Source organism: Hylaeus anthracinus, unplaced genomic scaffold, assembly GCF_026225885.1.
Source record: "Hylaeus anthracinus isolate JK02 unplaced genomic scaffold, UHH_iyHylAnth1.0_haploid 5, whole genome shotgun sequence".
Lineage (NCBI taxonomy): Eukaryota > Metazoa > Arthropoda > Insecta > Hymenoptera > Colletidae > Hylaeus > Hylaeus anthracinus.
In genome coordinates this window covers 11,085,001-11,100,607 of record NW_026535322.1, presented here as the reverse complement: position 1 = coordinate 11,100,607, position 15,607 = coordinate 11,085,001, and the positions used below count along the sequence as shown (strand labels likewise).

The following is a 15,607-nucleotide window of genomic DNA, read 5'->3' as shown; positions in this document are numbered from 1 at the left end:
TATTATATATATATATATTTATTTATAAATATTATATATATATATATATATAGATTTACATATATATAAAGAAAAAAAATAAATATATATACTATTATATAAAGAGGCAGCGTTTGTTTGTATGTACACAAAAATTTTAAAAACAAACTCGGTGAAACCTGCGTGCTATATTCAGCAAAATATTCAGCAATTCTATATGTGAGTTAGCTATGTTTATTTTGGACATGTTTTCGCATCACTGCGCATCCTAAACGCAGAAAATCCGGAGTCCGCTGGAACCAAAGTTAAAGATCTGTTCGCGACACGTTTGACACATTCGGAATCATCGTATCAAGTATCCCTAACGCAGACCAGTTCGGCAACGTCATTTCCAGACCCCCGTTTGCCAACACTTTTATGCTCCCCCTCGACGAGTACCATACGCGCCCAAACTTTGAACCATCAATCCGAGCGAGATATGCGTGAATGCGAAAATTTTTAAAATTTCGAGTGCCTTTGATGTCTGAAAAACTGGCATTACATTCGACGTGCGTCCGTCCATCAGAAAACGGGCGGGGCCGAGCGTGCCGCGCCCTTTTAATTACATTGAAACTAATTGTCCCGTTTTTCGATTAACGTTGCGTGTCCGCGTAATTGTCGAAAAATAATTAATCAAGGACGAAACGGCGAGCCGCCGTAAAAGGGTTAATTCGCGCGTAAAATCGTTTCGACTGCAAGATAGACGAGTGCTCGGCGAAATCGTCTGCGATCGTGGATACGTCGCGAAACGTCGTCGAGCGCGAAGGATTAATTGCTGTTTAATAAATCTGTTGCGCGCGCGCGCTAGTTCCCAGAGAGGTCTAGCGCGCGAAGTAGATTATGCCGTCTAATTGGAGTGTAGCCTTCCGATGAAAGCACGATGTAATTGGTAAGAGGTAAGGAAACAGCGCGCGCATTCTTGTGCCCCGTGCCTAATTGCTGCAGCCTCTATCACGCTACTTTGCCGCGGATTTGTCAATCCGCGTTGTTTCTTATTACCCAACACGACCGCGTCGGCTGGCAACCGACACCGCCTGCCACCTGCGAACTCTCCAGCCAACTAAGGCGGAACCCAACTTCCCAGTCAATCGATAATTTTTAAGAAAGCTCGAATCAATGTCAGACGGGAGTTGATTAGACTGTTCGGAACTGATTAAGAGGTAACCTCGTTACTTGGTTTCATTTTATGGAGCGATGCTACAGGAGGATAGAGTGATTCACTCTTTAGGAGGATTTGAGGTGCAATCGATACGGGTGTTGATAGATCGATTCTGTAATAAAATCAAAGCGTAGAGATCGACCGAAAAATGGGAGGGTATCCGAGCGTAGCACCTCCAGATTTGGGAATCAAGAACTTGGCTTCAGCCGATCGCACACGATGCAACCGATCAGTTTCAAACCACTCTGAAACTAGTTGCATGCCACCGTGGATCTAGGTAAAACAACGATAGTGGAGTAGGTAAAACAAAGGCCCAACGCACTCGGGCACAAGCGATTTGAAATTAAGGTCGATTCAGAGTATACGACACGGATCGTCACGTTCCGGCAACGACACGTACCGGCACCGACACGACAGAACATTAAAACACGCGTTTTAATGGAACTATTCACACTATTCCCGTTGACGGAACGTTCAGGTCGGTGTCGGTTAAGTGTGAATAGTTCCATTAAAACGCGTGTTTTAATGTTTTTGTCGTGTCGGTGCCAGTACGTGTCGTTGCCGGAACGTGACCGTCCGTGTCGTATACTCTGAATCGACCTTTAGTGTTGCAAACCGTTTGCGCTCTTTGTTTTACCTACTCCGCTATCTTTGTTTTACCTAGATCCATGGTCGCATGCAACTAGTTTCAGAGTGGTTTCAAACTGATTAGTGCTAAAACACTAATACACGTTTACCTAGTAAAGTCTCTAATATCCTCCATTAGCAATTATAGCTTGGCACCGTCTCGGCTACTAATTTGTCTGTGTAATGTGCTCGCTACTAATTTGTCAGAAATTATCTGACCTCGACTCACGAAAGTAGCGATTGTGATTGGAGGAATACAGCGTTCAGTGATGAATCTTTGTTTTAGGCTTGGTGTCCTATTAGTATAATGTATGGTCCATAATAAAGTACAAACTAAGATGAAGGCGTATCACCAAAATGAAAGCAATTGTACATCATAATTCGAAAGATATGGAGGTCGTTTCCAGCATCTTACCCCAAAAAATTAATAGAAAGCATATGGCGAGGTGCCAAGCTATAATTGCTAATGGAGGAGATTGGACATCTTACTAGGTAAATGCGTATTAGTGTTTTAGGTGTAGATTCGACCCATGTAAAATTTTGTACAAATATATAAACATTCACAGAAATGTAGCCGAGACACGCTCTTAGGAAACTGTATGTACACTTTCTTTAGGGAGCAATAGAAAGAAAATCATTTTACGAAAAGTTTCTCTTCTTTCGGTATCCTCAGCGTCCTCGAATCGAGGCGACAAGTCATATCGTGGGTAATTTAATCGAAACCGAGCGCGAGCTCATAGTCTACTAAGCTCCTAATCCAAACGAGACAATCCCGTCACCTAACATTCCTCGTATACCGTCTACCCTGACGGAACACAAATTCTTCGCGAAAGATTCCTTGAATTTAATCAGTCCCGAAATTTGTCAGGATTACAAGGGACGCGCCAGTGACCTTACTTCGTCCAGGAAAGAGGTCTTTCGTGCGAGAATCTTCGTGCGAAAACAAGGTAAAAGCGTAGAGTAAAATTTGCGTCGACTTTGGTTACCAAGAAAAACAAGTTCAAAAGAGCATATCTTTATTCCCGAATGAATGTATCCGTCGAATAAAGATAACATCGATCGTTTGTACCCTTCGAGTAACGAGGAAGGCTAAAATATCGCGGTGGCGAAAATCCGCAACAGACGAACCCTTTCGTGCGATCTGGAGCACGGGTGGTTCACGGCGTTCCGAGGCTGGCCATGCCAAAGTGAGTCAGCCGGCGTGAAAAATTGAGGAACGGCACGCACGAGACGCGGCCAGGGAAAACGGAGGAGGGTTCGCCGCGTAAGTATGGTCGATTATGTAAGATGTACCGAAAATACCGTCGAATGAGTGACAAGCACTTGGCTTGTTCGGCCATATCGTCAAGCACGTTGAGACACGGTGGCGATTATTCGCGACCCTGCGCATCAGCGAAAGCAACGGGGATCGATAGCGTCGGCCAAAACGATCTATATACCGAGAACCGAGCAAAATCGAAACGTCTGACATTTTCAAGCGCTCGACTCCGCGTTTAGCTGGCTCCGAAGTGCTACCACCAAGCCTAGACAGATGACGAAGAACCATGGAGGCGGCGGATGGACAAATTGTCCCGTGTTTGTTTGCCAATGCGGGAACTCTTGATTGCTTCTAACGAGAGGTAAGGAAAAAGTGGGTTGTTAACGAGGTTTCTTCTACGTTCGTTACACGTTACAGGGAATTCAGAACACGGTTCTCTTTCTACTAGATAGATACTATTTTAAAGGCTCGCACCACGGATTTAATAAAAAAATAATTCAGAGACGTTCGAATAAGCGCAAGGCTCTCGTTACGATCGATCGACGGATATCGACGTTCGGAGAAATTTTCAGTGGCGGCTTCGCGATATAATCGAATCCGGCGTGTAACCTTTGCCAGGCAGCCACGAGTCGCGGCTTCTGGCCGACAATAGTCCGCGAAGGCATATTTGTCAGCCGTTCAAAGGAACCGTAAAGCGCGTTTAACGGAAGCGTGGGCGGATCAAAGGCCGAAAAATGAAGCTCCCGCGAAACTCGATACCGGGAACAAAGAGGTCCGCGGTGGGAACAGGAGGACGCATCGTCTCGGGATCCCTGACCGGAACTGCACAACGGCGAGAACGTCGCGGTACCCTGAAGACCGTAGCCTCCGGGCGATGATACAGATTTTCATCGGAGGAAGTCATTGCACTTTATGCTGAATGGGCACCGAGTCAACAACCCGATGCGTCCGTGTGTTAGCGCACACGCAAACGCGCACACCTTTAGAAGCCTCTCCGTTCCCTCTCTTCGTGGCCCCTTCCCTTACTGGCTTTCTCGCGGTGATCCTCTTCCTGCTTTTTCGTGTGATCGCAAGAAGAGAACTGTACTCGCCGAAGAAGAATCGAAACCGAAGGAAAGAGGGGAGAAAACGAGAGGGAGGAGGGAGTCGTGGGGTTGGCGAACAGGGGAAAAACGCGAAGGCGGACAGAGAGGGAACGAACGAGAATGGAGTGGAAGGAAAAGGGAGGAGAGGACCTATGGGAGCTAAGGGAGCGAAGAGAGGCGGAGACGAGGTCTGGGAATCGCTTCATGCACTGGCGAGCACGAGACTTCGCGTAATAACGCGATCAGAGGGCAGCCGTGTCTCATGCGTGCACGCGCTTACTCGTGGTAACCAACACACGCGCGACCGTAACGCGTTCCTTCGGAACGAGCACGCGTGCATAAACGCCGGAGCGTAATACGCTCGTAAACGGCACGAGCGTTCTATTTTTACGTGCGTCACGACGCCGCTACAGCGGAGATTCGATAATCCGTGTAATTTCGCTTAATCCGCGGACCCGTCTGAACCGAGGTCACCGAGCCGTGGAATGTCCTTCGCGTTCACGGGGCCACGGAATCCTTCAGCGGGGTTATTCGATGCCTAAGGACGAGTGATGTAAGAGGTGGCTCTTTAAATCGAGTCAACTTTGAAAACAGCGTGGGACTACCGACGAAAAATATGACACGGAAACATGAAGACTCTGGGGGGATTGATGTTCGAGCGCTTCACTCGTCGCTGCACCCTACGATCAGGCCACGGTCCTGGCAGGGAAGACACGCAGGGGGTCGAAAAGAAATGTAGAGACAATTTGTTAATGTCAGATTTGGGTTTATAGAAAGCAGGTTGAAGTACTACCAGAAAATAAGTACGAGATGCAGTAGATCGTCCTAGAAGTTCATGCCACTTATACTTCTGCTACTCAAATTAATATGTGAAACATACCCTTAAGTGGTACACTCTAGATGCTGAAAAAGGGCTTTGATCGTTAATTTTGAGAGTATCGCAAAAGGAATAGGATTTCTTTTTACAGGATTTATTTGACACATATTAAAGTATAAACGACAATTTTTGTATTATCATTGTCGTACAAATTTCGTTCAAAATTGATTTTTATTTAAAACGCTTTTACGGGAGGACGGTTTTCTCGTTGTGTATAACATTTGGAACGAAAAACCAACAAATTTTATAATATGTATACTGTTGGCTATAGATGCGCGTACAGGTGTTTGTACTTAATGTAAACTTTCGTTTTTATTAAAAATTTACTATTTATTTTTTGGCCAAAGGGTTAGTGCGCTATTTTTACAAAATTTCATTTTAAAAAAAACACCCTACGTGTACTTCTATATCCAATAGGCTATATGTAGATTTAGATATAGATAATGTATATAGATAATGTAGGTTATAAAATTTGTTGGTTGTTTGTTCCAGATTTTATGCAGAACGAGAAAGCTGTCCTCTCGTGAAGAAGTTTTAAAATAAGTCAGTTTTGACGACTCGATCTGTCGCCACCATTTTGTACTAAAATTATAATACAACAATTTTTTTCCATACTACAATATATGTTAACTAAACTCAGTACAAAGAAATTCTATTCCTTTTGCGTTAATTTCAAAATCAATTATCAAAGTTCGGTCTTTCTGTCAGTCTCTAGAGTGGTGTTACTCCTTAAACGTTAAAAAAAAAAAAGGTAATCTCTCTCATTTTACAATATTTTCCCACCTTTCTGACATAGTTATCACTAGACTGCGGATCTTTACGCATTTACAAGAAATTCGAACGTGCGAGAAGCTGCAAAATACAAACAATACGTAAAAATATAAAAAAAGACTAAAAGTAAAGTACATGTTATAATATCTGCAAAATAAAATAAATTCCTATTTAGGTTCAATTTTTCTAGGCACGAGGATTTTATTTTACATAAAGATCCACAGTCTAGTTGTCGCTATACAATTTCTGTAAATTCTTTTTATTAAATATTGACACGGCCTGTAGCACGAAATTATGGGATGTCCTAATAGCTTATTATAAAGTTGTACACTTGACAAACAATCAAAGTGTAAAATTCCTTCGCGACAACGCTGCCTGTACGTAATAACCACCCACGCGAGAGATAAGTCTCCAACTCGTTACTCGTGGAATACAAATCACAGTTCGAAGCGTACAACGAAACTCGAATGAATCGTTAAGCGTTTTCATTCGTTCCTCGAATAAAATCTCGTCGTTCTTTGTGCCCGTGGTAAACAGCGAAGAAGCGTGGCGAGCATGCCCATCTGTTGCAGGTTACCCTATCTGACTGTACGCGATAAATCTCGACCGGAAGTGCGCGCGTTCGGATAAGGAATTCCGCCCGTTGAATGCAACGAATCGTTCGCGTTTTCTCGCGACAACGTTCGTTAAAAGAACGCTGCCGCGTATCCGCGCACGGGCATATATACGCGATTCTGCTTGAAAATGAGGAAATCACAAATGAAAGGGGAGAAAATGCGGTGTACAAGTTCTCGGGTCGTCCAACCCGTTTCCCGCCCCTCTCCGCTTGCCCCTGTCTCGCTCCTGCGCGCGGCTTTCCTCTCCTACGGGAAATGGTGCCTATCGTAGGCAGCATTGTTTCCAGGGTAGGGGACCGTAGCTGCGTTTTCCACGTGACGAACGAAACGCGTGTGCACACAGCCACCGACGACGCTGTGAATTTCAATTTTGGTCTAGCCTTACTCATTTTGGAAATTCGAGAATAAAAGCTAGCAGAATTTTTCGGGTTCGAGGGGCTGCGATGATAAACTGATGTCGTTTTTGTTTTTGTGAACCGACCAATGAGTTCAGAATCGTAAATTGAATAGGTCAACTAATAATAAGTGTATAATTTTTTTTCAATTTTGGGTTAATAAAAAGGGTCAGTTAACATGTAAGAACTCGGAGAAACTCGAATAACATCGATTGTATTCCAAGTCCGGTATTAATTTCTATTTTTCTCCCAGCGTAATCCGGTTCATCGTTACCGGGTCCTCGACAACAAATTCACTGTACTATGAAAGTATAATCAACGAACAAATTAAATTTTCAATTCCTGACAATCGTCGTCCTGCCGTTTACTCGAACAACCGACGAAATGAACGTAGCAAAAAAAAAAAAAAGCTGGCTACACCGTGTTTCCCCCATTCGTCATTTATTATTCGAAAAAAAAAAAAAAAAGTACAGTTTTTGCCCGTTCCGCGCGAACCCAGCACCATACAGGTGCACCGTCGGCTCGACCGCCACCGCGACGGTTCTGGTAATCTCTTTCTTCCTTGCACGCTCGTTTCTACCTTTTTTCGTGTTCCACACGCCTCGATGAAAACGCAAAATGTCGCACAAAGCACGCATCGAGCGTGCTCGTGCGCGCACACGGTCGCTGAAGGAGAGCCCCCCTGCGTTCCCTCTCCTTCCGCCACCGACCGAGGAGGTGGAGTGGCGGAAGGTTATATAGGAAAAAAATTGCGAACCCCGGCGACGAGAGTTTATGTTTTCGCCGACGGAATTCGTTATAAAAAAATTGTTTTTTCTTCCTTCCCTCCATCCCTCCCGTTTTCCCTTCTGTAATTAATGCAGGCGCGTTACGCTAGTCGAACTGGATACCGTGCCGCGGTTGTCGCATTAATTAACACGCGGCCTTCGCCTCGGTGTTCGCGTTTCGACGTTTCCCATCGGAAGCACGGCTCGTTCAGACACCCTTTAGAGGGAACACTCGCCGCGGCGCGTCGTTCCTCTGTCGCTGTCTCTGTTTCCGGTCCCCCTTTGTGCCGACGCGAAACGTTTTCGTCGATACGACCAAGTTTCGATAATCCGTGATAAATGGCTTCGAAACTGTCTCGAATCGTCGCACAACGCGGATTAACGCTTTGCCAGGTTCGGTATTTACCCGCCTCCTACCTTAATGTTCCAAGATCGCGATTATCGGTACGCGAGGCACGGTTTGGGTGAGACTTCTCGGAAATGGTCGAATTTAGATCGATTTTATTAGGTTGTAACGCACGAAGTGTCCGATTTTGGTTTATCGGTACTTTAAATTTTGTTGTGACCAAAAATACTAAAGTTTCTAGGGATATTTTACGTGTACCTTCAAACAGATAATGCAGCTACTGCCATTTATACCGACGGCAGCAAAATTGAGAGCTCTGACCACGTAGGCTCCTCCTGTATTTGTTACGATTTAGATATTCGGACAAAAAAAAGTATCGGTAGTAAAGCGTGAATCTTCACAGCAGAGTGTTTGGCCCTATGCGATGCTATGGACATTGCTCTTCAACATAGAAACATTCATTATTGCTCTTCAACATAGAAACATTCATTATCGCTCTTCAACATAGAAACATTCATAGCTCGTTCATTATTTTTTCCGACTCCTTGAGTGCCTTATTCAACCGAAACTTCATTAGCCTCAAAATTAGATTAAACCCTTACATCCTAGACATCAAAAGAAAATACTTACAATTCTGTCAAGATAATCCATCTACCTTAAAATTTGTCTGGATCCCCTCGCATATTGGAGCGCGCGGTAACGAAGATGCAAACTCACTAGCTAAATCTGCCACAACTTCTAACTCACTCGATTGTCCCCAAATCCCCTTTACCGACCTTACTTGCCACTTCAGATCCAAGGGCAATACTCGCACTACAACTTTTCTTATTCAACAAAGCCAAACTAAGGGCACACACTACTTTCAAAAGTTCAATAATGTATATCTAACCCCCCTGTGGTTTGCTCACAACATGTCTATCAAATTCAAGAGGGACTTTATCTCCACAGTAAACCGCCGCATCAGGGTCAATTTCTATAACCTTGCTGGTTCTTTGTACCGAGTAAATATCATTAATAATCCTAATTCTAAATGCAATGTATACGCCGAGGACTTAGACCACGTATTATGGCAGTGCGTCCTATATGACTCTCAAAGAGCTAAATTAGTAAAGAAGCTACGCAAACTAAAGTTTTTTCTACCATTAAAAGCAGACATCTTTTTTGCCAAATCCAATATCGAAGCCTGTTTATATATTTTCAAATATCTTAACGATTGTAACCTCCACTTATAGCAAATAACACTGTTAACCTTTTGTACAAGCTGTATAGCTAAAATAAACCTATGAGAGGTTTCAAAGGCTCAAAAAAAATTAAAAAAAAAAAAAACAAAAAAACATGTACCTTCAAGAGCAGAGTTTCCTTTGTTAAATTCGATCTTCACTTGTTTTGCATGTGCATCTAACCTAAGAAATTTACCGTTTGATTTCCATTATGAATGCTCGTGATTTTCGCGTCCTTTTCTTATACGAGTGGAAAAGTGGTAAATATGCATCGACAGCTGCTCGAAATATCAACGCTGCATTTGGCAACGATGCAGTAAATGAACGTACAGTTCGTCGATGGTATCAGAAATTTGAAGCCGGAGATGAAAGCCTTGAAAATGAATCTTGTGGAAGGCCAGAGATGAGCATTAACAATTACCATATTTGAAACTCGCTGTTGAAGAAAATCCTCGAACAACGGTTAGAGAACTTGCCCAAAAATTTGACATAAGTGCCATGACAATTTCACTTGGGTTCAATTGGTAAAAAAAAGAAGTTGGATAAATGGGTATCGAACGAATTGACCGATCGGCAGAAGTCTTGTCGTTACGAAATATGCGATTCGTTACTGATTCGGAACCAAAAAGATCCGTTTTTGGATCGCATTGTCACATGTGACGAAAAATGGATTCTATACGACAACGGGCGACGTTCTGCACAATGGCTAGATGCTGATGAACAGCCAACGACATATGCCGAAACCTGCTCTACACCCACAAAAGATAATGTTCACGGTTTGGTGGTCAATGGCCGGTGTAATTCATTATATTTTTTTAAACCCTGGACAAACCATAACAGCCGAAAAGTATTGGATCGAAATCGATGAAATGCACGAAAAATTGAGAGAAAAATCAGCGGTAATCATCAACCGAAAGGGGCCAATTTTGCTGCATGACAATGCTCGACCGCACGTGGCACAGATGACGATGCACAAGCTGCGCGCCTTAAACTATGAAACGTTACCGCATCCTCCTTACTCCCCGGATTTGTCACCAACAGATTTTCATTTTTTTAAACATCTAAGCAACTTCCTCGATGAGAAAACCTACAGAAATCGGACGAATGTGGAAGACACCGTTCCTAGAGTTCATTAACGCTAGAACGGTGGATTTTTACCAAAAAGGTATCAGAAAACTTGTAACCCGTTGGCAAAAATGTATAGAATCTAACGGTTCTTATTTCGATTAAATACATTAACCCCTTAACCTGCGATTTACGTTCCAACAGCCTGTATCCAAAACGTAAACAAGATCGCTCAGCCTTCGAGCCATTCCGCGATTCGGCAAATCAGACCTAAGTTGTACCAATCGCGCACTACTGTATGTGTAATATACAATTGGTTTGATTTTGTGAAATATTTGATAAGTAATTACAACCTGATATATAATAATAATTGTGGTAGATGTAATACTACATAAGGTTTATTATCATCTAATGAAATATAACATAAATCAAAAACAATTAGCATTTATACAAAAATCAATAATAAAAAATTAGCGACCAAGAATAACATGTAACTGATTGTGATCACATTACAAATCGCGACCGATGTACCACGGGCCAAGCCCGTAATATTTACAATTGGCCCAAATACAAGACTACGAGTCTCGCACGTACTTATAGGTTAAGGGGTTCATTAGAAAAAAAGTTGTGTTCATTTAAAGTTACCCTTAAAAATCGGACATCTCCTATGTTACAACCTAATATGAAGCGTCGCGTTATTGTCTAAACGTTAGCGATCTCGTTTCCGATGTTGAAATTAACAACCAATCGGAATGAAACAATGTTTCCCCAATGACATAGCGAATAAATGGCTGCGCGGGTGTTATCGTTCGTCCGTTCATTATTCGAATAAAATGTCGCCCATCAGCGAACAACAAGTATGCGAATTCGTGGCGACGCTTAGAGAGGTCCGCCCACAGCTTTGTCGTCCTAAATTTCCCATTCTGTGCGTGGTGCAAAATTCGCTCGATTCGAATATCAGCAATTTGGGACGAATTAAGAGCTAAAATACTCCATTCCGTGGGAAAATTACTGCACGTCGAGGGGGCGAACGGTTTCGTAACGGAAGGCATTTTGATGCATTCGCGGGATAGAATGTTCGGACAGCCGCTGTAACGTGCATAAATATGAATATGTGCCGCGATGGCTATATATCGTCTGCTCTATTTTCTGAATAGGATTCGAAGTAGATGTCGAGAACTTGTCACTCGGTGATTTATACATTTGTCTGCGCCCGAGGACGAGGTCGTTCTCCATTCCCCTACTACCGGGCTCGTCTCTTAAGCCTGACGGGTCGTATCAATACGGAGGGTCTTTTTACACCGAACCACGCGGAACGGGATGGAGGGAGGGAGAAAAACCCTGTCCTACGAGGCTAGATCTCCAAGGACGAAGCGAACCAAGGTCGTCAGGATAGGAACCACACGAGATCGTTCGTTTGCGTCTCGGTGGCGACATTTAAAGGAAGAAAATGGCGACCAAAAGATGAACATTCAAATTATATTACCGAAATGTTAGGTCTACCGGAAAGTTCTGTCCGTTTTTAGAATAATAAAGTGGGAAACATGGGATATTAATGGTATTAATATTAAAATTAAAATGAAGCCAAAGAAAATCTTCCAATTACCACTAATAAATTTCTCGTACCTTCAATCAATTTTATTGAATAATATAATTTGTATCGTTATTTATGACATCTTGCCAGCATGATTGCAATTTGTATATCGGTTTTAATGAATATGCGCGTACTTGTTAAAAACTTGTTGTAATGGAACAGACAGAACTTTCCGGTAGACCTAATGTCTTCTTGTCGAAGAAAAATCTCCATCTATCTGTGCGTTAAAATCCGAACGAATATTTTGGTCAGCCTGATAATTCGATAATTTAGCGAAAAGCCTTGACAAAATGGAAAAGAATCCTTAAGAATATTTTTGCTGTCAATTTTGTTTGTAGAATCCAATCGACGATTGAACCATTTACGTGAAAATAGCCTATACTTGTTCGAGACGTAACTATCCGTATCGTTCGTTAGTATTTACGGGCAATACTTAAGATTCGCTTGAATCCCGAATTGATTTCCTCCTGGCTTCGCTTCCTTCGTCAGGAATTATATTAAGCTACAATTAAGGATTTAAATGTCCCAATTTCGAACGTGCCATTAACGTTGCAATCGGAGAAAACATCGAAAACTTAATTGGCACTTTAAACGCGCAGATTGTTCTGCACAATAGCAATTGAAATTGAAAGGTACCGTAATTGTGTCGGGATTTATTGACGGCAGCGTCAAGGAAATCTGCACGAGCAAAAAATCGAGGTTACCGGTTGGTCTATGTATAGAATAAAATAATTTAAAATTTCTTCGATAAAAGAAAAGATGACCAACGATAAAAGATTTTTACCCTCGTAACTACTGCGAACTACACCGATTCGATTACAACGGCGCATTTTCTTTAACAGGTCACTGGATCTGGCGTAAACCAAAAATAAAAGAAACAGCGTTAAAATTACAAGAGGGTCAAATGAGTTCCCATCAATGACGCAAGCACGAAACGTGACACGTCTATTTTTTTCCCTGTCAGCTCGTCCGAGGAAAAAAGCGGAGAAAAGTTGCCGCGTACGCGTCGAACATTACACGACGAAAATATTCCTTCTTAGCGTTAGCTAGCTACCGTTGGACGACCGTTATTATCCGCGTACTACATTGCGTTGGCATTGGGATACAGTTTGATTGCCTATGAAAACGTAAGAACGAGGTTGGGAATGGCGAATGTCCGCGTCTTTGCCAACTCGCGGAGTCGAAGACGAAATAAACGTCACACGCGCGTTCGTTACGCGTACAAAGTGATAGTTTATGGCTAGAACCCGCTATGATTGACGCGGCAAGAGGTCACGACGTTTGGGCGAGAGCCTGAAAAATTAGCTTGGCAGCTCGTGGATATTTTTAGTAAAAAATAAAGGAAGCATCGGTAGTTGTATTATTTTGTACAAATTTATAAATATTAAAAATTAGAATGAACCCACAAAAATAGTTTTCCTATTGCCACTGTGTTTCCTACGCGTACTTAACCCTTAAATACCCTAAGTTTCAAATTTGATACCGGACTTTTAAATCGAATCGTACAATTGCAATTGGTTTGTTTTTAATATTTGCCTGTATGTATGTTATTATTGATATCTGCTTTTTTCGAAATAAGTATATAAAACATCTATTGTGATTTTGTTTTCATTATTTTGCCCTTTATATTGTTATAAATTTAATTTGGTAGATATTGTTTTAAAATTAATTTAAAATAGATATTGTTTTAAATTTAATTTGGAAAATCAGACTTCTACAGTCAGTTTAATAAGTACTCGTACAAAAATCAATTTTATTCATAAATTTTTGGGGAAGAAATAATTAACCAACATTCCTACATATTTTTAGAGTAGATTTTGCGTAAATTAAACTTTATTACTTTTAACGTTTAACTCTTATTTCTTTCGTTATTAGATTTATTTTGAATTGGTTGCTGTACGAATACTTCCTACACTAACTGTATATCTGTCCCATTGTCATAAAAATTCTATCGTCAAAAAGATCTGCTAAATTACAACCAAAAGCATTGAATAACACCGAGAACAAAGTGAATTTTAAAACTAACAGCTCGTCCCTAAGAAGAACTTCCAAAAGCTACCTCGTTTTCCCGGCTCGTCGCCCTTAACGTAATCCGTTAAGTTCGTCGCGCTAATTTCTCATCCCCCCGTTGCTAATGCTCGCGGTGTTTTACAAAAAAAAGAAAAAATATATATATCCCGTTGAAACGTGTATAAAGTTATTGCCGCGTTGAACGCAGCGACGTTGTTGTTCGCTTGTAGTCGCACGCTCGAATAGACGGACCCGTTCGAATGAAACGCGACTTCAAAAGCAAAGGAAGTCCGTCGAGAACCCGTACAAGAGGGTTGCGCTCGGTGGTTGGACCGCTCGTTAGCATCAGCTGCTCCCGCTGCTTAAAAATAACCTCTTCCTAGTCAACGGCACAATCGCTAAATTAACGCCGGCAACGACGCCCTTCGGGCTGGAAAACCATCTACAGGCTTTAAATACTTCGCCACGGCTATGGAACTGTTATGGATTCCACGAGTTTCGTGGCGACGCGAGGATCGCGGAGAGGAAAGGGGGTAACCGCGACGCGAACGAATAAGGATCACACGTTTACGAAACCGAGGACGAGCCTGCGAAACAATTTCACAGCTGCGTCGCGCTGCGTAATGAAGACGTTACGACACCGAGAACATTAGCATACTCTTTGGCTGACAGGATGGGACAAAGTGAAATCGAGAAGAGCCTACGAATTCTATAGCTTCACTTTTGGTGTTGCTAAAATTGTGAAACCTTCGTTCGAGATCAATTCTTCGCGGTATTGTGGATCGAGAAGTCCTTTACCATCTTGCGACCAGAGACCTCGTTGCTGAGATACGAGCGTTTGGAAGCTTGGAAATGCGTGATCAGCTGACTGGGGTAAAATAGAGCGAGTTTGAGAGCCACAGGTAAACTTTGGTTGCATCTGGATAACGGAGCTTCCGATCGCAGGATGGTAAAGGACTTTTCGATTCCTTGTTGTTCGAATAATTGACCCTGGAGAGAGGTTCCATATTTTAAAAATAGTTAGCACCTTGTAAAGACTTCGATGAGAATCCTCTAGATATTTATTAATCCTTTGCACTCGAGACCCCTTTTTTTCTGGTATCTACTAGCAACTCGAGATGCTTTCTTGGTATTCTATTGCCACTAAGCTTAATCAGGTCACCTGTACCTTGTCGACAACCATTTTATCGACACTTCGCGTTCCAAAGAAATCAGACCTTAACAAATATTATTGTTGGCCTATTTACTGCGTGAAACCTAGTGATGACCGAGAGTCATGTCACGAGTGCAAAGAGTTAATATAAAACTTCGAATCTATTTCATTTCTCGCTAAACCTCCTGGTTAATTACGAAGCATCTATCGAAAAGTTCCCGCGCAATATAATCCCGGTTCTCGCTCCCATAGCTAATTTACGATTCAACTTGCGAACGTTTCGCGTTGCTCGCACTCTATCTTCCGGTACGCTGCTACGCGTAACTATATCTGGTAAATTGTTTACGTAAAGTGCACCGATGGGGCGTCCCAATCAGTTAATGCACGAGTTTCGTTCAACTACTCGACCGAGCTGCCCGCGATAGTCATCGGCACACCTTACGATGCACGTTTATGTAGGACGGCCAAGCTGGCCCGGCTGCTTTCACAATTTACGGCCACGTCCGTTATTTATCAATTCTTGCACCAAAATATACCCCAAGTCCCGCGGAGGGGGGAAAACTGGGCCACTCTTCCGATAATCCGTCGAAATCATCCTGGTACCTGGTCCAAGAACAACAGAGACCGACCCATAAGCAAGCTTAC

The 15,607-nt window shown here is 42.5% G+C and overlaps 1 protein-coding gene across 3 annotated transcripts in view; it reads right to left on the bottom strand.

Annotated features, from left to right (window-relative positions):
• The window catches only part of LOC128896017 (pumilio homolog 1-like), a 100,994-nt gene that overhangs the window by 47,198 nt on the left and 38,189 nt on the right, over positions 1-15,607 (bottom strand). The gene's annotated exons all lie outside the window — the stretch shown is intronic.